This window comes from Heloderma suspectum, chromosome 2 (assembly GCF_057233095.1).
Source record: "Heloderma suspectum isolate Gila_16-S chromosome 2, 16-S_ref, whole genome shotgun sequence".
Lineage (NCBI taxonomy): Eukaryota > Metazoa > Chordata > Lepidosauria > Squamata > Helodermatidae > Heloderma > Heloderma suspectum.
Genome location: NC_139459.1, coordinates 274,578,293 through 274,600,270, shown reverse-complemented (window position 1 = coordinate 274,600,270; position 21,978 = coordinate 274,578,293). Strand labels below are relative to the sequence as shown.

At 42.9% G+C, this 21,978-nt stretch overlaps 1 protein-coding gene across 4 annotated transcripts in view; it reads left to right on the top strand.

Moving 5' to 3' along the window:
* EBF1 (EBF transcription factor 1) overlaps nt 1–21,978 on the top strand; it is a 519,113-nt gene that overhangs the window by 304,673 nt on the left and 192,462 nt on the right. The gene's annotated exons all lie outside the window — the stretch shown is intronic.

Genomic DNA, 21,978 nt, shown 5'->3' with positions numbered 1-21,978 from the left:
TCCATTCATGCAATGTGGTATTTCATCCATTGCTTGCAAATGACCCAGACTGCACTGAGTAGAGTGTTGTTGTTGTTCAGTCGTTCAGTCGTGTCCAACTCTTCGTGACCCCATGGACCATAGCACGCCAGGCCTTCCTGTCCTGCGCTCTCTCCCGGAGCGTGCTCAAGTTCATATTCATTGCATCCGTGATGCTATGTAGCCATCTCATCCTCTGCCGTCCCCTTCTCCTTTTGCCTTCAGTCTTTCCCAGCATCAGGGTCTTTTCCAGGGAGTTTTCTCTTCGCATTAGGTGGCCAAAATATTGGAGCTTCAGCTTCATTATCTGTCCTTCCAATGAGCACTCAGGGTTGATTTCCTTTAGGATGGACTGATTTGACCTCCTTGTAGTCCAGGGGACTCGTAAGAGTCTTCTCCAGAACCACAGTTTGAAAGCATCAATTCTTCGGCGCTCAGCCTTCCTTATAGTCCAGCTCTCACAGCCGTACATTACTACTGGGAAAACCATAGCTTTGATTAGACGGACCTTTGTCGGCAAGGTGATGTCTCTGCTTCTTACTATGCTGTCTAGGTTTGCCATAGCTTTCCTCCCAAGGAGCAAGCGTCTTTTAATTTCATGGCTACAGTCACCGTCTGCGGTGATCTTGGAGCCCAAGAAAGTAAAACCTGTCACTGCTTCCATTTCTTCCCCTTCTATATGCCAGGAAGTGATAGGGCCAGATGACATGATCTTGGTTTTTTTAATGTTGAGTTTCAAACCAGCTTTTGCACTCTCCTCTTTCACCCTCAACAAGAGGCTCTTGAGATCCTCTTCGCTTTCTGCCATTAGGGTGGTATCGTCTGCATATCGGAGGTTGTTGATAATTCTCCCGGCAATCTTAATTCCGACCTCTGATTCATCCAACCCGGCATTTCTCATGATGTACTCTGCATATAAGTTAAATAAGCAGGGTGACAATATGCAGCCTTGTTGTACTCCTTTCCCAATTTTGAACCAATCGGTTGTTCCATCTCTGGTTCTTACTGTTGCTTCTTGACCCTTGTACAGGTTTCTCAGGAGACAGGTAAGGTGGTCTGGTACTCCCATCACTTTAAGAATTTGCCACAGTTTGTTGTGATCCACACAATCAAAGGCTTTAGCGTAGTCAATGAAATAGACGTTTTTCTGGAATTCTCTTGCTTTCCCCATGATGCAGCGAATGTTGGCGATTTGATCTCTAGTTCCTCTGCCTCTTCTAAACCCAGCTTGTACTTCCAGTAGTTCTCGGTTCGCATACTGCTGAAGCCTAGCTTGTAGGATTTTGAGCATCACCTTGCTGGCATGTGAAATGAGCGCAATTGTGCGGTAGTTTGAACACTCTTTGGCGTTGCCCTTCTTTGGAACTGGAATGTAAACTGACCTTTTCCAGTCTTGTGGCCACTGTTGAGTGTTCCAGATTTGTTGGCATATTGAATGCAGCACTTTAACAGCATCATCTTTTAGGATTTTAAACAGCTCAGCTGGAATACTGTCATCTCCGCTAGCTTTGTTGTTACTAATGCTTCCTAAGGCCCACTTGACTTCACTCTCTAGGATGTCCGGCTCAAGTTCAGTGACCGCACTATCATGGCTATCAGGGACATTCAGATCTTTCCTGTATAGTTCTTCTGTGTATTCTTGCCACCTCTTCTTAATCTCATCTGCTTCTGTTAGGTCCCTGCCTTCTTTGTCCTTTATCATGCCCGTCTTTGCACAAAACGTTCCCTTGAGATCTCCAATTTTCTTGAAGAGATCTCTAGTCTTTCCCATTCTGTTGTTTTCCTCGATTTCTTTGCATTGTTCATTTAAGAAGGCCTTCTTGTCTCTCCTTGCTATTCTCTGGAACTCTGCATTCATTTGGGTATATCTTCCCCTTTCTCCTTTGCTTTTCGCTTCCCTTCTTTCCTCAGCTACTTGTAAAGCCTCATCAGACAGCCACTTTGCTTTCTTGCATTTCTTTTTCTTTGGGACAGATTTCGTTGCTGCCTCCTGAACAATGTTACGGACCTCCGTCCATAGTTCCTCAGGCACTCTGTCTATCAGGTCTAATCCCTGAAATCTATTCCTCACCTCCACTGTATATTCATCAGGGATATGATTTAGGTCATACCTGAACGGTTTAGTGGTTTTCCCTACGTTCTTCAATTTAAGCCGAAATTTTGCAAGAAGCAGCTCATGATCTGAACCACAGTCAGCTCCAGGTCTTGTTTTTACTGACTGTATGGAGCTTCTCCATCTTTGGCTGCAAAGGACATAATCAATCTGATTTCGATATTGACCATCTGGTGACGTCCATGTGTAGAGTCGCCTCTTGTGCTGTTGGAAAAGAGTGTTTGCTATGATCAGCATGTTCTCTTGGCAAAACTCTATTAGCTTTTGTCCTGCTTCATTTTGTACACCAAGGCCATGCCTACCTGTTATCCCGGTGATTTCTTGACTTCCTACATTAGTAGAGTGTACATTATGTGAACACAGCTTTCAGCAGCAGGTATCCCACATCCACTTGATTAGCTCTGGCTAATCTTGGCTGTTTCTGTGTCATTGTCACTGGAGTAACTCCTGGCTTAATGGGAAATAAAATAATCCAAATCAGCTAGAGTGCCTAGATCAAGGTTGCTTTAGAGCTGCTTTATTGCGAGCTCCATTTTAGGAAACAGCCTTACTTGCCCTGTCTTTACAGTGCAGTTACCCAGTCGCTTTGCTGTCATACCCTGGCTACTGCAGTGCACTGCTTGAGTCTTCGATGTGAACTGTCCATAAACCTTTTTGCTGAATCCAGCCTGTCCAATTTTGTTTTTATATTATTATGCCATGAGAGTAAAACAATAAATCAATTTAGATGGATGAACTCTGTGATATAATATATAACAAGATAGTAGCAAGACATTGGTTTTATTTGGACAAATAGGCAGAGTTAATGCTCTCTCCTAATGTATGTATACATTACAAATGTAGGATGGGGTTGAGAATATTTCAAGCCTGTACATATATTTGAAATCAACAATTCACATTTTATCTAGGTTTTCCTTATGAAATGAAATGGGTAATTATTATATATAATAAATAGTACAATCCAATACACACTTATCTGGGAGTAAGTCCCATTGAGCTCAATGGGGTTTACTCTGAGTAGACATGAATTGGATTGCACTCTAAGGCTGCAATTCTAAATACATTTACTGAGCAATCCTATACTCACTTACCTGGGAGTTAACCCCATTGATCTCAATGAGGCTTTTGAGTAGACATGCAGACTTACTCTGCTACAAGGGAGAAAGACCCATTGAAAGCACTGGGACTTTCTTCTGAGCAAATATGCTGTTAAGGGTTTTTGATGACCAATATGTAGAATGATTAAGAAAAATATCAGTAGAAAAAACCGCTCAATCGTGTAACAAAAAAATAGACTGAGAACAGACCAGGTGGTTGCCAACCAGCTCCAGACACTCCTGGATGAGACTGATTATCTAGATCCATTTCAGTCGGGGTTCAGGCTGGGTTTGGCACGGAAACAGCCTTGGTCGCCCTGTATGATGACCTATCTTGGGAGAGGGACAGAGGGAGTATGACCTTGTTTATTCTCCTTGACCTCTTGGTGGGTTTCGATACCATTGACCATGGTATCCTTCTGGAACGATTGTCTGAGCTGGGAATGGGAGGCACTGCATTGCAGTGGTTTCGCTCCTAGTTGGAGGGTCGGCTCCAGGGGGTGGTGCTTGGGGAACACTGCTCAGCCCCGTGGATTCTCCAGTATGGGGTTCTACAGGGGTCGGTTTTGTCCCCCATGCTGTTCAACATCTACATGAAACAGTTGCGTGCAGTCATCTGGAGTTTTGGAGTACGTTATCATCAGTATGCTGATGACACGCAGCTCTATTTCTCCTTTTCATTTTCTTCAGGTGAGGCTGTGGATGTGCTGAATCAGTGCCTGGCTGTGACAATGGACTGGATGAGGGCTAGTAAACTGAAGTTCAGTTCAGACAAGACTGAGATGCTGTTGGTGGGTGGTCCTGCTGACCAGATGGAGGGTGTTCAACCTGTTCTGGATGGGGTTGCACTCCCCCTGAAGGAGCAGGTCCATAGGGGTCCTCCTGGAACCATCTTTGTCACCTGAGGCTCAGGTGGCCTCAGTGGCTCCTTCTACCAACTTCGGTTGGTGGTCCAGCTATGCCCCTATCTGGACAGGGATAACCTGGCTTCAGTTGTCTATGCTCTTGGTAATCTCCAAGTTAGGTTACTGCAATGCACTCTACATGGGGCTGCCTTTGAAGATCGTTCAGAAGCTACAGCTCATGCAAAATGCGGCGGCCAGATTGATAATGGGGAGCAGAAGGTCCAAACATGAACCGATTCTGGCCCACCTACACTGGCTGCCTGTATGTTTCCGAGCTCAATTCAAGATGTTGGTTTTAACCTATAAAGCCTTACATGGCTTGGGACCACAGTACCTGATGGAGCGCCCCTCCCTACACGAACCTACCCGTACATTACGCTCAACATCTAAGGCCCTGCTCCGGATGCCTACTCCGAGGGAAGCTTGGAAGACGGCAACAAGGGAGAGGGCCTTTTCAGTGGTGGCACCCAAATTATGGAATGACCTCCCCAACAAGGCCCGCCTGGTGCCAATATTGTTATCTTTTCGGCGCCAGGTTAAGACCTTTCTCTTCTCCCAGGCATCTGGCATCATATGAAAAGTTTGAATCGATCCTGGAATGGCGTATGGTTATGGTTGTCTGCTTTGAGATTGCTTGATGAAGTTGTTTTAGATATGTGTTTTTGTATCTTGTACTCTTCGTGTGTTTTGTATGGAATTGGCTTTTAAAATCTGTATATTGTATTTTTAAATGTTTTAATCTTTGTAAGCTGCCCAGGGAGCTTTGGCTATTGGGCAATATAGAAATGTAATGAATAAAATAAATAAATTTAACTGACTTCGAAAAGCAAGTAAATGATAAGTAAATTATTGGACTATTATCCAAAGTGTATTGCCAATTTTTTCCCATTAATTACCATTCTGGTCTTAATTTTGAGCTAAATTGGAAAAAATGCTCGATTGAATCATCACAAAGCATTATTGGAATTTTACAAAATCTTTGCAAAAGGTTCAGCAAATTCAGTTTATATAATATCAAAGAGATTCCTTATAAAATAATTTATAGGTGCCTCCTAGTTCCCTAGGGCCATGGTGGCTTAGTGGTTAAGACACTGAACTGCAGACTGGAAGGTCGGCAGGTCAGCAGTTCGAGACCCGAGTGCTGCGTGACGGAGTGAGCTCCCGTCTTCAGTCCCAGCTTCTGCCAACCTAGCAGTTCGAAAGCAAGAAATTGCAAGTAGATAAGTAGGTACCGCCTCGGCGGGAAAGGTAACAGCGTTCCGTGCACCTCGGTGTTCAGTCATGCCGGCCACATGACCACGGAAGCGTCTTCGGACAGCGCTGGCTCTTCAGCTTAGAAACGGGGATGAGCACCACACCCTAGAGTCGGACACGACTGGTTGGGGACACCTTTACCTTTACCTTTTACCTAGTTCCCTATATGTTGGATAAAATATATGGTTCTGTTACACACAACTGTTGGAAATTTACCCTCTGCTGGGTATTTCTTTATTTAAAACAGTATATACAGCCTTTTATCAATGATTTCATGGCAGTTCACAAAAAATAAATAAAACATACACACACACGCACACAAACTATGTATATATATGTGTGTGTGTGGGGGATATTTGGGCTTGGATCTGCTGCACGAGCAGAAGTCTGCTTATGCAAGAGGACTTCCTGTCATTTCCTTCCCACTCTAGCATCCCCCCCACCCGTGCCTCCCAAACCCGTGCTGGGCATGTGAGAGGCTCCAGGGGTGAGGGGAAATCTGTTTTGCCAGCAGTTTCCCTTCCACTGGTGGAATGACACCATTTGATCCAAGCTTCAATAATAAAGATATATTGGGAATAGAATAATATTTTTAAATGATGAAGCAGGTGACAATGTCGTTTACCGGCCCTCCTGGTGTGCCATACCAGGAAGTGCCTGATTCAGCTTTCAGACACTGTGCTTTCAATTTCTGTTCAGTATTCACTGCAGCAGTATGCTGCATGGCCTGTTCTCAGTAAGCTTTATTTATTAAAGTTGTTGCTTGTTTTGCATCCTCTGTGTGGCTTTCTTTTCATAATATAATTCAGGCAACATATTATTAAGTTTACTAAATGGAGGAGAGAATAATTCTCATTATATACTAATTTCTCAATTAGTGACTGCACTGGTTGCTAACCACTGGCATAGTCCCAACTCCAACAAGAAAGGGATGGGTAATTAATGTTTGGCCCATTTCACAAATGTTTAAAGTAACTGAGATGGCCAACATAAAGAAGGAACATATTTTTTCCCCCCAAATGCACACAGCCTATCTTATTGAACACTGGAACCGCAATTATAATATTAATATAAAAGTGTATAATTGCTTTTTTAGTTCTGTAGTGTTTTCATTTTTTTAACCTGTAATGTAGAAAAATGTATGCCTATTTTAGTAATAAAAAAAACTAATTTATGAATCTTTAGAACCCCACAGCCCTGTGTCATGGTTTGTCACTGTAATATCAAGAGTTTCCCTCTGACCCAAGCACTGGGGCAGGGTAGGGAAATACCCCTTGCTCCCCCATAGTTCCTCTATTACTACACCACCATCTTCTCCATAGTTTGACCAAGGAAAAGTATATTTGTTGTTTTATAAGGGCAAGGAGGTTTTATGGTAGAAAGCAATCAAATCTGAATAATTTTCATGAGATCTAGTGTTGTGCTTTGGTCAAAGAATTTTGCAAATATTAACTTCCAAATGCATGTTACTCTATAATCTGTAGAGCACAGTTTGACATTTTGGTAGCATGTATCTATTTTATCACAGTAGCATATTTCACTGCCCAAATATTGGCATTTCAGAATTTCAAAATTCAGTATGTATGTGCTACTGGAGTTGTGGATCCCAGTTCCCAAGTGAGCTAGTATTGTGCCATCTAAATTCTCTTTGTGTAGAATTTGTCATTTTTGATGCAGAATTCTGAGGGACTTCCCATCTGTGTTCCTTCAGTCTCTACTGATATTGCCTCATACTTATTAAGTATCAGTTATTCTATGAGAATTTCCTCCAGTCAGACACTCTCTCACAAACAGGGCAATCTAGCGTGAACAGTCAGGGCCGAAGCCTGTCAAAGCAACAGTTCATGCTTACCTACGTGCTGCCAGTTTGCAACTCCCCCAAGATGTAAACTGATTTTCATATGGTAATGCTTTTGTGTGTTCTGACAGAAGAGCAATCAGGAGCTTGTGTAGGTGACTAGGTAGGACATAAGAGAGGTTGTTGATCTCTTGACTTGTAAAGACATTCTGTCAGGCAAGCTCAGCCTCACAGCAGTCGAGCTTTCCGTGTGTAAACAGAGACTGCTTAATTACACAGGTCATGTCAATTAGCGTGACCTTAACATTTTAAAGAAATTAATCACTTTCAGCAGAGCAAATCACCCCTCATACTTTAATATTCAGTGTGGCAGTAAAATATGTAGAAATGCACTCAGTGACATCGTGTTTCTATTTAATAGTTGGCTTTAATTTTTGTCTTTCATTTTCCTTTTGGACTTGTTGCTTGAACATTACAGCAAACAAAACAAGCCCGTCTGTTGATGCTGTATATTTACTTTGGCTAGGCAAGAAAAGCACCTTGAAAAAACTGAGAGGGCTCCCTAAGTTCCTTGATTCTATCAGCCCCACACAGAGCCTCCCTATACCTCAAGCCAATAGGAGGGCAGGGGCTTGGTTTCTTATGGGAGACTCCTTGGGTGGGATTAACTGCCCCCCCCCACCTGTGTATGCCTGCCTTCTGGGGTCCATTCCCTCCCGACTTTCAGTCCATACCTGCCAGTCCCCCTTGGACATCTCATGTCAACTTCATTCTCCTCAGTCCAGATTTAACAGAAAGTAAGGAGCTAACATCTCCTTGCAATTAAAGTCAAGTATGACTCCATATTTCTAATTCAGATGTTAAGTAACAGGGATGAGTAAGTAGAAAGGACCACAGTGCTAAATTCTGGGACTGGAAGGTACCCCCACATATTAGATTTTCTTTGCCCTACAGCACAATGGAGAATGTTGCATTCTTGGCATTTGATTATGCAGGCCTCTTCCTTTTTTTCTTTCTTTTTTCTTTTTTTTTACCCTCCAAGGCAAACTTTCCCTTCCTGGTGGCCTCGAGATGTTTTGGTCTTCAGTCCCCATCAGCCTCCACCAGCATGGCCAGTGCTCAGGAATGCTGGGAGTTGGAAGTCCAAAACATCAGGTTGGGGAAGGCAGCTGTAAGGAAAGAGACTGAAAGACCTTCAGGTATTTTTAGGTGCTTCCAGTCACCAAGAGAATGTCTTATTTAATTATTTGTTTATTTTTCCTAATGTTGTATTAGTGCTATCTGTATTAAGAGCTAATTACACAGTATTAAGTCCCCATGCAATGGATACTTTTCTACTGCTGCTCAGGGAACTTTATCTGTCCACCCATTTCACTGTTAAAAGTTGATGTTGCAGCAGTTATTGCTGGCTGCTGCTCTAGGGAGAGGGAGATTTTCTCCCTGTTTTTTTTTTTTTTGCTATGAACTGGCACATGTGTACACTGTCACTGAATTACACAGGCTATATATTTTATTTTATTTTTCAGGAAAAGTCCTTGTCCTCTTAATTTGAGCTTCTTCCAGTTACAGAAGCTGCTGGGAAAACTTTACCTCTTTCCCTGTACATGTTCCCATTGCTTATCAGTGGCAGCTGTTGGGGTAACTCATCCACCCACCCCTTTCTCCATGAAAGTTTCTTTCACTCCTGCCAGCTGGAATTGCTGGTAAAATTCATCCACCCATCACTTTCCCTTCAAAAAGCTCTAATTGTTAATGCTGTTGCTGTTGTTCCATGGAAAGGAGGAGTTGCTTCCACCAAGGGAGTTAAAAAACAGGATGTGTCACTAGTCCTAGAACAACAACAACAAAAGAACATAAGAGACAACTGGGGCAGGCAAATGTGTAGCTCATAATAGCCCCCATCACATCTTGCTTACATGTTGAAAGGAGCTGCAGAGTTGTGCTTTTGGCTCTACCCCCAGCATTGTGTGGCTTCTTCCATCCCCACACTGTCCATATATTTGAGGGAAGAAGGTCTGAAGAGGGGAAGCCTAGGCAGAGCAACACCAGACAGGCCGCTTAATAAGATCAGCCTCGGATGGCCTTCTCTCTATGTCCCATCAGCCAGGACAGCTAGACTGGTGGGGACGAGGGAGAGGGCCTTTTCTGTGGTGGCCCCCACTCTGTGGAACTCCCTCCCTAGGGAACTCCACCATGCCCCCTCTTTAATGAGCTTCCGTCGTGCATTAAAAATGTGGTTGTTCAGGCAGGCATTTGGGGTGGGTTAGGGTATTTTAGAAAATGTTTTTACTGTAGAATTTTATTGTTTTAAACTGTTTTATTGTATTCTGTACATCGCCCAGAGTGGCTGAGTGACCAGCCAGATGGGCGATTAATACATTTAATAATAATAATTTTAAAAATGCAGCTTTCTAGTTCACAGGAGATGGCCCATGTGCATTCAGCAGGCTTCCCAACTTCAGACCTTCCCCCAGTGCACAGGCAATGTGGGGAAGAGGCCTGCAGGAGATGTGAGCGCATACAGTCCCATTCTCTCTCCACACAATGAACGTAATGAGCACAGAGTGCTTGAACAGGGCTCTTAAGTTATTAGAGAATGTAATGGTGGAAGGGTGGACAGATAATGGAGAGAGGTGGGGTTGTTACTCAGTCAGACCATAGTTATATGTAAATTCACACTTGAAAGAACTGCATTGCCATTGCAATGGAAGCTCCCAAAATTGCTACAAATGAGTAGTTTTTAAAACAACACCTTGGGAAAAAATGGGAATACAATGAATTGGGGAAAATCTCATCTGGATCCTCAGGAATAAATGAGTGGGTTATGTCATTCCTGAGGGGGAATGCTAATGTGGAAGCACTGCCTATTTCTTGCATCGTTGTAAAGGTCACTACTGAAAAGACCATTATGAAACCATTCCAAAATATGTGAATGGAATTGTGGAAAAATAGGCACTTGTGCTTTCTACTAATTTCTAAGGGTGTGTAGAAATGTCATTAAAACTACCAATAACTTGGGTCAGAATTAGCTTTCTAACCTTTCCCAGAAATCTCTTGGATGAAATTCCCCCCCCCTTTTTTTAAAGGGAAAAAGAGTTTCAAAACTGATGGGGAAGTGTGTGTGTGTGTGTGTGTGTGTGTGTGTCTAGATAGGGTCATGACAACGCAGGAGACAGCCAATCAGCACTGTGCACAGACAGCTTCTGTAGTTAACTCACAGAACTGTTCAGAGGGAAAACTGTTTGTTTGAAAAGAACATGGTGAGTTATGGCTCTGTGTACCCTCAGCAGCAAGAATAAGGGCTGATTCTAATGTGTCCCATCTTCAGGTTGCTTTCTTTTGGGTGAGTCTGGCTGGAAATATGGCTGCCTATATCTCAGTACTGAGAAATACCAAATGTGTTTCACTGAATAGTACATTCAGACTAGGGTGAGTCTTTGACATTAAACTGCCTTTGGGTGGTCCTGTTTCTCATGGTTGTGTAGTAGTCATTGGAGTTTCACTGCTAAGTCTATGTAGGAGACACAAATGACATTTCATGAGTCTAATTTTAAAGAACAGCAATGAGAGGCTGCATTTTAGTCAGCTTCAAGCACCTTCCTAAATTTAGGCCAGGCTTTTAATACCTTGCTGGGGCTGGGACTTGTATTACTGAAATAGTAATAGATGTGTGCTGCAAGGAGTAATCTACCTATAAGTCATTTCACTTTCTTCCACATGGAGTTTAGAGGTGTAAACAAAAATATAAATTTACTTCCAATAAAATGGAGATTACTGAAAATACCAAGAACGTGCCATAAATTAATTGGCTAGCAAAACTTAATGGGCTGTGGTTAAAAATGAGGAGTAATGTAACTCCTAATCTTGAAATATTAGGTGATGCCATAACAAATAAATACGCTCAGTGCTCCAACTCAGATAAACAGCTTGTTTTCTTAATCTTTGGTTTTCTTTTCCAGAAGATTTTAAACTAGTTTCCAGGGTATTTGCAACCAAACTATTTAGTAATATGCAGAAGAATGTATATGCTGCAATGCAAATGATAGTAAATTTAGGATACCCCATTTTAACAAAAATGTTTAAAATTAGCAGTCTACTAACCTCCAGTGCTCTGGATAAGATTTACATTATGAATCAGTGAAGGGTTGATGGTAAATATGAAAATCTTTTTCTGATTGCCTGTCTCAAATTGAAAACTGTGTTTTCTTCACAACATTTGGATAGGTTTGAGATTTGGCAGGCCTGCCCGTCCCCATGTTTATATGAGTTTGTCAGCACCTCATTAATCAACTTTTAAACTGGAATATGTTTTTCCTCATTTCCCTGTGTTTTTTAAGAAGTTGCTTCTCTGCATACTTTACACCTCTTAGTTTCCTTTTTTTAAGCTAAAACAAAAGTTGTTTCCTTTACAAATTAGTTTTGCATGTGCTTTGATCTAAACACATCCCACGAATTCACCAATTAAAATATGTTGGGTTTTTTCCAAAACACATATGGACCGTATTTGGGAGCCCACTTGTTATTGAGAAATCGGTTTGACATTGGGAGACATATTCAAGAGTAAGGGTGCAATCCTATGCATGTTTAGACAGGAAAAAGCCCTACAACTCCCAGCATCCCCAAGCCAGCCATAAACCAGTGAGTGCTGTTTAGGTGGGTGTTTCATGTATATTAAACATGAAACAAAGTAAGCCCTGCTGGTCCATAAAATCCATGGTCAGGTAATACCGTTATTAGGACCAACCAAACACACACAAGCTTGTGCGCAAGCATGCGCAAGCATGCACGCACAGGCATGCACAAGTGGGTAAGCTTCCAAGATCTCCAGGCCTCTTCATCAGGCAAGATGTTACAAAAAGCAGGTGGGCAGGAAGGATGAGAAGGGAACAGGAGAAAAAAAGAGAGAGGCTGACTTGATGTTGAAGCCATGACGTCAGCATGGTCGGAGTCTTAAAATGGAATAGAAGAGTCACAGGCAATCTGGTGCTTTTCAGATCTTTTGGACTTCAGTTCCCATGGCTACTATCATATTGTGGCTGTGTGCTTGTGGGAGTGACTGCTTGCGCAATGGGGCTTTCAGCAGAGCGTGCAGAAGGGAGAGTTTCTGCTCATTTCCGGGTAAGTGAGCACAGCAGAACCAACCAAGATGCCCAGTGAGCCCTAGCCTGCATGTCCAATGGTCAGGGATTATTGAGGTTATAGTCTAAAACGTCTAAATCACATTGGGTATCATAAACGTTTTAGTTTACATTTAGGCCCTTTGGGACAAACATAATGGCTGATTCTCTAAATTTTGAAATATAATCAGAGAGCAAAAGTGAAGCGAAACAGCAGTTTTTATATTAGCAAAACTGGAGATTAATTTTGGGTGATTTGGGGGGTACAACCCCCCCCCCCCAACAATAGAAACCAAATTGGGTAGTTCCTTTCCTCCAGCCACAGTTACCTAGAGGCTGGAGGGAAGGAAAGCCTCAGAGTAAAATTCCATCTTCAAGTGCTAGATATTATAAAATGTTCAAATAAATAAAAAATAAAATATTAATTATTTTTGCATTGTCACCGAACATTAATATTTAACACTTTGTATGTTAAATATATTTTTCTTCATAGTAATTAACCTCTTGATTACTTAAAATATTCTTCTTAAAACAATCAGTAGAGTGTTGCTGCTTGTCCTACAGGTGCACTATGAATAATCATTTCTTGAGGTAGACCACCAAATAACCACTTTTATTTTTTCACATTTCCTGACCCTGGAAACAGTTTCTCTAGGGGATTCCTTTTATAGCTTTTTCTCGTAACGACTCCAAAAGAGCCACCCTGGTATGATATCTTTGTAGTAAATCAAATTCTGTTCAAGGGAACTAGGTAGCAAGATTCTGTTATGCAATTCAAAACATGTTTTAAAGATGAATGGGTTGGATGGAGTGCCTGATCTTGCAGATGTTGTGGGCAGGGAGAGTTAAGTAACAGATCTCAGTGAGAGTACTCTGGTAACTAAAGTTATTCACTGTTCATGTATTCCTATGAGCACAATTATTTACATATTCTTTTACTGGATCAGGACTCAAGAGACAGAATTAATCAGGAGTTGTACTTTAGTTCTTTCAGACTAAATAATTATTAAGCACTACAACTTTTTAGGATTTGTGTCTCAGAAACACTCTAGAACGTTTCTTTTTTGTCTTTTAAACTTAGTATTTATAGCACTTTCAGGCAGTGGAAGTTTTCACATATAAGTTCTTGTTGTTGTTCAGTCGTTCAGTCGTGTCCGACTCTTCGTGACCCCATGGACCATAGCACGCCAGGCCTTCCTGTCCTCCACTGTCTCCCGGAGTGTGCTCAAGTTCATATTCATTGCATCGGTGATGCTATCTAGCCATCTCATCCTCTGCCATCCCCTTCTCCTTTTGCCTTCAGTCTTTCCCAGCATCAGGGTCTTTTCCAGAGAGTTTTCTCTTCGCATTAGGTGGCCAAAATATTTGAGCTTCAGCTTCAGTATCTGTCCTTCCAATGAGCACTCAGGGTTGATTTCCTTTAGGATGGACTGATTTGACCTCCTTGCAGTCCAGGGGACTCGTAAGAGTCTTCTCCAGCACCACAGTTCGAAAGCATCAATTCTTCGGCGCTCAGCCTTCCTTATAGTCCCACTCTCACAGCCATACATTACTACTGGGAAAACCATAGCTTTGATTAGACGGACCTTTGTCGGCAAGGTGATGTCTCTGCTTCTTACTATGCTGTCTAGGTTTGCCATAGCTTTCCACCCAAGGAGCAAGCGTCTTAAGGGGTCTCAAAAATGCTTTAAAATGCACACCAGAAAGGAAACATTAAAGGACAGCTGTAAGATTGTTAAATTCCCAATGCATTTTGAGTAAGTCTTTGTCAAGGAAAAATTCTCATATTTGTTCTGTAAGCAGTCTGGTTAAAGTAACTGCAGCATGTAGCTTTTATTGAGCCATTTTAGCAAATGTGAGAATTTCCCCTTGACAAAGACAGGCTTGAGATGTGTTGTGAAGTTACCAGTTCTTGAAGCTGTCACTTTGTGCTTCCTTTCTCAGTGGAAGTTGTTCCTGTCTGAGCAAACCAGCAGCTGGTTGTGGCCTCCATCCATCAGGTAGGTGGACTAGCTACTGGAGGGAATGGCATAGATGTGCTTAGGATGCAGTGCTGAATATCCCTCCTTAATACCGCAGTGCTTTGAGGTGGATGGGCTAGGGCAGTGTCACACTTTGTGGGAGGCTTGAGACATCCATCCTGAGTCAAGGAAGGAAAAAACACTGGGAGAAGAAGCCTCTCCTGATCCTCACAGTGGTATGTGACAAAGCCAGTCTGCACTTCCTGGCTGCCATAGTCCTGGAGACGAGGCCTTGATGTGATGCAAGGCCTTTAACTGGAGCTGTGTTTCACAGCATGACAGTAGAAAAAAATAAAATAGTCTTTCTGGTGTATGGTCTCTAGTGGCTTTTATGAAACTATGATGATTCATAAGATTATATATTTGTATTTATAATGGGTATTTATAATGGATAGACTGTTGGGTCAATTGAAAAGTGTTAGTAGGAATGTATTGGGTTTAATGAAGTATGTGATTTGTATGTATTAATATTTGCAACTTATGTACGTTTTCTTTTGTTACATATTTATAGAATTAAGTAATAATGTTGAAATATTGGTAGAATTCCTTAGTTAACTTCCTTAGGCAGTGTTGTACTTTGCTCATCATGGCAAGATATATCTTTGGACCTATTACCTTATTACATAGGGACAAGATCCTGATCCTTCCAGTTGCTATTTATAATTACCTTCAGTGATAGAATGATACAATTCTTACTGCATAGAGATAGTTGGTGGGCCCTTATTTTTCACTTATCAGACTTTTCCCTTTAACAGTGCGTCATTGATGTGTTTTCTTGCAACACATACATTTGATAAATTTCTCCTAGATCAGGGGTAGGGAATATTTGGCCTTCCAGATGTTGGACTGCAACTCTCACCATTGTTTATGTTGGCTAAGGCTGGTGGGAGTTGCAGCCCACCAACATCTGGAAGGCCGCATGTTCCCCACCCCTGTCATAGCATGCCATGATTCATCAACAGAATTGCTGTAAATCCTGATTTCATGATTTTACTTAAAGGGCTAGTTTATAGTGAATGAAAATTTCAGTATGCATATTGTGATATCTTAGATAAGAGCTATCAGTTAAAACTGTCTTATTGAAACAAGTGCTCAGATTGTGCAAAATAGGTTATGGACAAATGCAAGTGTCTAATCCAGCCTTCCTAAACCTGGTGCCCTGTAGATATGTTGGACTGCAAGTCCCATAATTATCAGTGACGCTGGCTGAAAATTATGGGGGTTGTAGTCCCAACACATCCGGACAGAGCCAGAATTGGGAAGGCTGGTCTGATCACTGTAGTCTTTCCTGATGAAGCAGGGGGGTTTCTCTTTCAGAGATTATCATCATCATCATCATCATCATCATTATCATCACTTACATTTCTATGCCGCCCAATAGCCGGAGCTCTCTGGAGGTTTGACAAAGATTAAAAACATTAAAAGTACAATATACAGAGATTAAAAGCCGTTTAAATGAAAAAGACGTGAGCAGACAATATACACAAAAGAAACATATATCTAAAACAACTTCAAACGAACAATCTTAAAAACAAACAACCATAACCATAAGATATTCCAGGATTGATTAAACACTTACCATATACTGCCGAATGCCTGGGAAAAGAGAAAGGTCATAACCTGGTACCGAAAGGATAACAATGTTGGTGCCAGGTGGGCCTCGTTGGGGAGATCATTCCAAAATTTGGGGGCCACCACTGAAAAGGCCCTCTCCCTTGTCACTGTCCTCCGAGCTTCCCTCGGTGTAGTCAGCTGGAGGAAAGCCTTAGATGCTGAGTGTAGCGTACAGGTAGGTTTGTGTCAGGAGAGGCACTCCGTCAGGTCAATGCATCATGTTTTGCACGACCCTATCCGGGTCTTCTATCCATGTAAACATTTTCCACATTGGACAACTGTGTGTATGGATTGTGGTTATAGGAAAGTTTGAAATTGACTTAAACAGTGGATAGCATATAATACGACATTGTCAAAATTCTTCTAACATGTTACTTTTAGAGTGCATTTTTCACTGAGCAGTTGTAAGTGAAAAAAAAAAAAGTTCATCTTCAATATCTGGTGCTTCCTTCTTTAGCGTTCCAGTCTCTAAAACTTCTTAAATAATTTTGACCCTATTTTAACCTAATACATTTCCCCTTATTAGAAGATGTGGTGAAATGAGCCAATGACATTCTGACAGACTATTTCTAGCCACAAATCACTTTATGTTCACAATCTTGAAGGCCTTATTAAGTTTGATGGTGGCGGGGGTGGGGGGGACATTGCTTTGCTGGAACTGCTTGACTAAGCAGCTGTAGGTCAAGATCTTACAAAACATGTTTTTAAGAATTTTATTAAAGTTAATAAAGGGTTATTTGGAGAGTTTCATTTCATTCCACAATGTAAGGGAATTCTTGCAAGTGAACGTTCCTCTTCATGCAACTTTGAGAGGGTAGCGCCTTCCTTAGAGAGTTGAAGCAATGTTTGCCAATCCTTGTAAAGCATTTCACCTCTTCAGAGGCTAAAGCCTCTCAATACCAAGAACAATTAAAGCAAGAGCCTTTTGGAGCGACTGGGGAATTCTGCAAAATAAATCAGAAATCCTCTTCCTTGGCTCTGGAGGGTTGCCTCATTATAAGAGCAGATCTATTAGCCCCCTTGCCATTGTCTTTCATTTCTCAAGTGAGGTGATTCTAATTAAATTAATCTGCATGTCAATCTATTGGTGATCAATCAAAGAGGCCGAGGTCCCCCTTTGCGGCACTGTGCTTACGGCTGACAGGGGCTGATAATGGAGGAAGAAATAAACTGTCGAGCAAAGTTAATTAGTCAACATAATAGGTGGATTAAACAGGAGCCGGCTGATTGCTGTTTCACATGTTGAAGCATGAGGTGGGAGCTGAAACTGCAATTAACAGACAATTATTATATTTGGTTGTAAGAGGTCGCATGAATAAACATATCTCAGTGGGTTTCACTTTTTAATCCCCCTTCCTTGTTTAATATAAGGAGAAGTGTAGGTCATTTCTTCTTATTGTTTTAGCCAAAGTTCTGGAAGGCAGCACATGTTCATGGGAAACAAGCTTGTAATCAGGCTGGGGTACTCAGGGAGAGGTTGTGGAATTGGGAACATTGAATGCGTGGTTGTGGTTAGGTAGAGACCAACCTTTGTGAAATTGATTATTGACCCAATAATTTGAGAAGAAATAGTGTTTGCCCCCGCCCCTGATTCATTCTGCTGATTCATCAGCACATTTACTTTTACTTGGGAGTAAGGCCCACTGAATTCAGTGGAGCTTACTTCTTATTAGACCATGCATAGGATTGCACTGTTAATCTCTGATCCCTGTCCCCCACACACATCCTGCCCCCAATACAGCATAGAATACCTTTTAAGAATACCAGGAGTCCCAAACATCTGGATATCTACCTTTTGCCCACCCCTGATCTAAATCAGCCTTCTCTAACTTTGTATCCCCAGATGCTCTGGAGTACAACTCCCAGCATTCCTGATGATTAGCCATACTAGCTTGGGCTGATGATGGGAGTTGAAGTCCAAAACATCTGGAGGGCACCAAGTTGGGGAAGTCTGATCTAAATGCATCAGTTGGCTTCCTTGTTTAACTCCCTGTAGCAAATACTGTCTTGTAGGTTTGTTTTATTTGTTTTTATTTACGGTATAGTATCTAATAAATATTCTTAATGTAAATGAGACTGGCCACAGTAATTCTTTGCAGCCCAATCCTATGCTATGTTGTACAGTAGCTGAAGAATGTAGCTTAGCTGAGCACCATTTCCTGGTAGAAAGGTAGGGTATAAATAAAATAAATAAATCCCTTGTCACCTTGCTGTTAAATTATAATACAGGATACAATTATCCTGTATTAATATGATTGTTCTGGTGCTGAAATACAGCCCATATGCTGTACAGCAGCAATCAAGTAAGAGACTTTCTTTGGGAATCACACCAGCTCTTTCTCTGATCCTGGAGAACATAGCAACTTGAGTTCCTAATACTTGGAAAGCTTTAGGCTGGCCATGGGCTTTCTCCTTATTTTTAGGGTCAGAAAAGACAAAGCGATCCAGTTTTGCCTTCCATACATCATATAAAATTGGGCTCCCCAGGTAAGAAGGGTTGTAGTCACTAACTATAAGCTCAGGAATCACTTGGAGAAGCACCCATATTGTTTAAATATATCAGTATATGAAATCTGGATCTGTAAGGGCTGTATCACACACACATTCATCTGAACATCCTATTATTTAAAAAATCCTGGTAACCTGAGGTTGTTTAGATCAGCCTTCCCCAACCTAGTGCCCTCCAGATGTGTTGGACTACATTTCCCATAAGTTGGCTGACCACATTTCCTTGAGACAAAAACGGGATATTGGGATGACAAAAACGGGATGGGGTTATGTAATATTCTGTATTCATGAAAAATCACAATATAACAAAACAACTGCAGCTCCCTTTGTGGTCTCTCAGGCTATAAGAGACCTAAAAAACAACCTAAATTAACTGCAAAAGAATATGGAAAGGGGCTCAAATGAATAACACTAATTTATTGCATATACTAGGGATGTCAGAGAATTTCCACCAAGGATCTTGGTGAGGCCGAATGCCGGTGCATTCGGCCCCCTGAAATCCGTGGTGGAATGAAGCCCCCTGCCCCCCACCCTATGAAAGGTGCGCGAAACGGGACACTTAGCCAGTGCCATTCACGCTGCTTTGCGAATGGTGGCCGCGTCTGTGGTTGCCATTCACTTCTTCATTATGGCCATGATAGGCTACGTAAATACTTATGTAGCCTATCATGGCTAACACAGGGACGCCATTTGCGCCCCTGTCTTTTGCCACAATAGGCTACGTAAATATTTACATAGCCTATCACAGCCAAAAACAGGAATGCAAATGGCGGCCGCTGTAGCCGCCGCCATTTGCGTTCCCTTTTTTTTTTTTTTGCCATGATAGGCTATGTAAATATATACGTAGCCTATCATGGCAAAAGACAGGGACGCAAATGGCGGCGGCTATGGCGGCCGTCATTTGCGTCCCTGTGCAGCCCAGCGGCCGGATGTCCAGCTGCGGGCGGCCCCGGCCGGCAGCTCCGCAGAGTCGCTGTGGAGTGGAGCCAGCCGGGGAGAATTTCGGGAGGAGGGGCGGAGCGCCTCCCCCCCACCGCGAATGTCACTCTTCGAAAAGGTAAGTGACTTTCGTACATCCCTAGCATATACACAAAAAAACACTCATAAATTTACATATATAAAATATCACATGAGCAGTAAACAAATCTGTATGGCATACCACACTGAAACTCTAATGCAGGACAGCAGTAGCCAGACTGCAAAAAATCATAAACATACACCAAAAAGAAAAAAAAGGAATGAACACACAGACTGCTATCACAAGCTGGTATATGCTAATGTCCCACTGGAGAGTTCTGCTGTAATAAAAAAATAGCTAACAGCCTGTTGAACTGAAATATGAGTCTGAAAAGTCCAAATCAAACTGAATGTAGGGCAGAAAGAATCTCTATGGGCAGAATGATGGTAGAAATTAGGGATGTCAGAGAATTCCGCCATGGATCTCAGGGAGGCCAAATGCCAGCGCATTCGGCCCCCCGAAATCGGTGGCAGAATGGTCTGCCCCCCCCGCCCCCCCCGGGACGGGACTTACCTTGGGCGGATCTTCCTGGCGGCGGCAGCTCTGGCGGTGGGGCGGCGGCGGCCGGTCTTCTGACCGGCCGCCGCCGCCACCATTTCCAGTTAAAAAAAAACAAAAACAAAAAAAGTGATAGGCTACGTAAAGATTTACGTAGCCTATCACGGCTAGATTTTTTTAAAAACACCGTGATAGGCTATGTAAATGTTTACGTAGCCTATCACGGCTGAGTTAAAAGAAAAAAAAACACACGTGTACGCAAATGGCGGTGCCCATGGGCGCCGCCATTTGCGTTCCTTATTTTGGCACGTCTTAGTCTATGTAAACATTTACGTAGACTAAGACGGCGAAAATAAGGGGAACGCAAATAGCGTAGACACTACACTATTTGCGTTCCTTATTTTGGCACGTCTTAGTCTATGTAAACATTTACGTAGACTAAGACGGCGAAAATAAGGGGAACGCAAATAGCGTAGACACTACACTATTTGCGTTCCCCTTATTTTCACCGTCTTAGTCTACGTAAATGTTTACGTGGACTAACGTGCCAAAATAAGGAACGCAAATGGCGGCGCCCATTTGCATATGCACATTTTTTTTCTTTTAAATCAGCCGTGATAGGCTATGTAAACGTTTACGTAGCCTATCACAACTGACTGCAGGGATGCAAACGGCGGCGGCTATGGCCGCCGCCATTTGCATCTCTGCTAGCCAGCGGCTGGATATCCGGCCGCTGGCAGAGCCGGCCGGTGGCTCCGCAGAATCCTTGTAGAGTGGAACCAGCTGGCTAGGATTCCGGGGGTGGAGGGACGGAGTGCCTCCCCCCCCAGCCAGAATTACGGGCGGAGGGACAGAGCGCCTCCCCCCCGTCGAGAATTCCGGGTGGCGGGACGGAGCGCCTCCCCCCCACCGCGAAGCAGATCCGCAAAACGGTAAGTGACTTTCGTACATCCCTAGTAGAAATAACAGTAAGACTCACCCTCCTGGCGCCCACACGCTGAATGGGGCTTAGCGACCGCCTCTTGAATTCCCCGCCACTGCAGACAAGCAAGGGGGCGTCGTGTGATCCTCGCTAGCTCAAGAAGCCTGGCTCTGACTGGATAAAGTAAATGGAACTTCCTCTTTGTCACACTAGTAGTTTTACTGCATGCATTGATTAGTGTCAAGGGCTCCTTGGAGGCCTCTCTCAGTCTAATCCAGTAGCTAAGTCCAGACACAGACAAAGGGATTCCTTTCAAAGCTTTATTCTTCTTTTACAACTTAACAACTCTACTGTTTGCAACTAGATCTGAGCAGCACAGTACCTATGCCCTAAGTTGGAACAGTTGGTCCCCGTTTGAAAGGGAATTACTGGCAGACCTCTGAACTTAAGGACTAGGGAGAGTCCCTCCCCTTTTCCCTTGGATCCTCTGGGCGCAGCCGTTGTTTGCGCGCCAACCGGGCACTACGCCTCCTTTCTGCGCCCTCCATTTGGCGCCGCTGTCTGCGTCGGCGTCGCGCATCCACCAAGACTACTTCCCGCGCTCGGTCACTCCCTGGACTGCTATCTAATCTAGGAATGCTGGTGGGAGGAATCTCCGTCAACTGTGGGCCCTGGGAAAGAGGAGCGCGCTCCTCTCCCAGAAGCGACTGCTCTTCCTCAGAATCAGAACTACTCTGGGATTCTATGGGCACAGTGTCCACCCTTACATCTAGCATAGAGCCTTATGATAAACGCGTTCAGTTTTTTACAAAAAATTAAAAACGGGACAAAATTGACATTTATATTAAAATGACGGGACAGTCGGGAAATATGAAAAAAACGGTACTGTCCCGTTTAAAACAGTACGTATGGTCAGCCTACCCATAAGCCTCCTATAATGGCTGGAGGATTATGGGGATTGTAGTCCAACACATTTGGAGGCTGCCAGGTTGGGGAAGTCTGATTTAGATGAAAGAGGGATGTACCCCAATCATAATGAGTTTCAATTACATTTGTTGGGTAATGTGTCCTGCTGCAAACTGGAAACACTTTTGA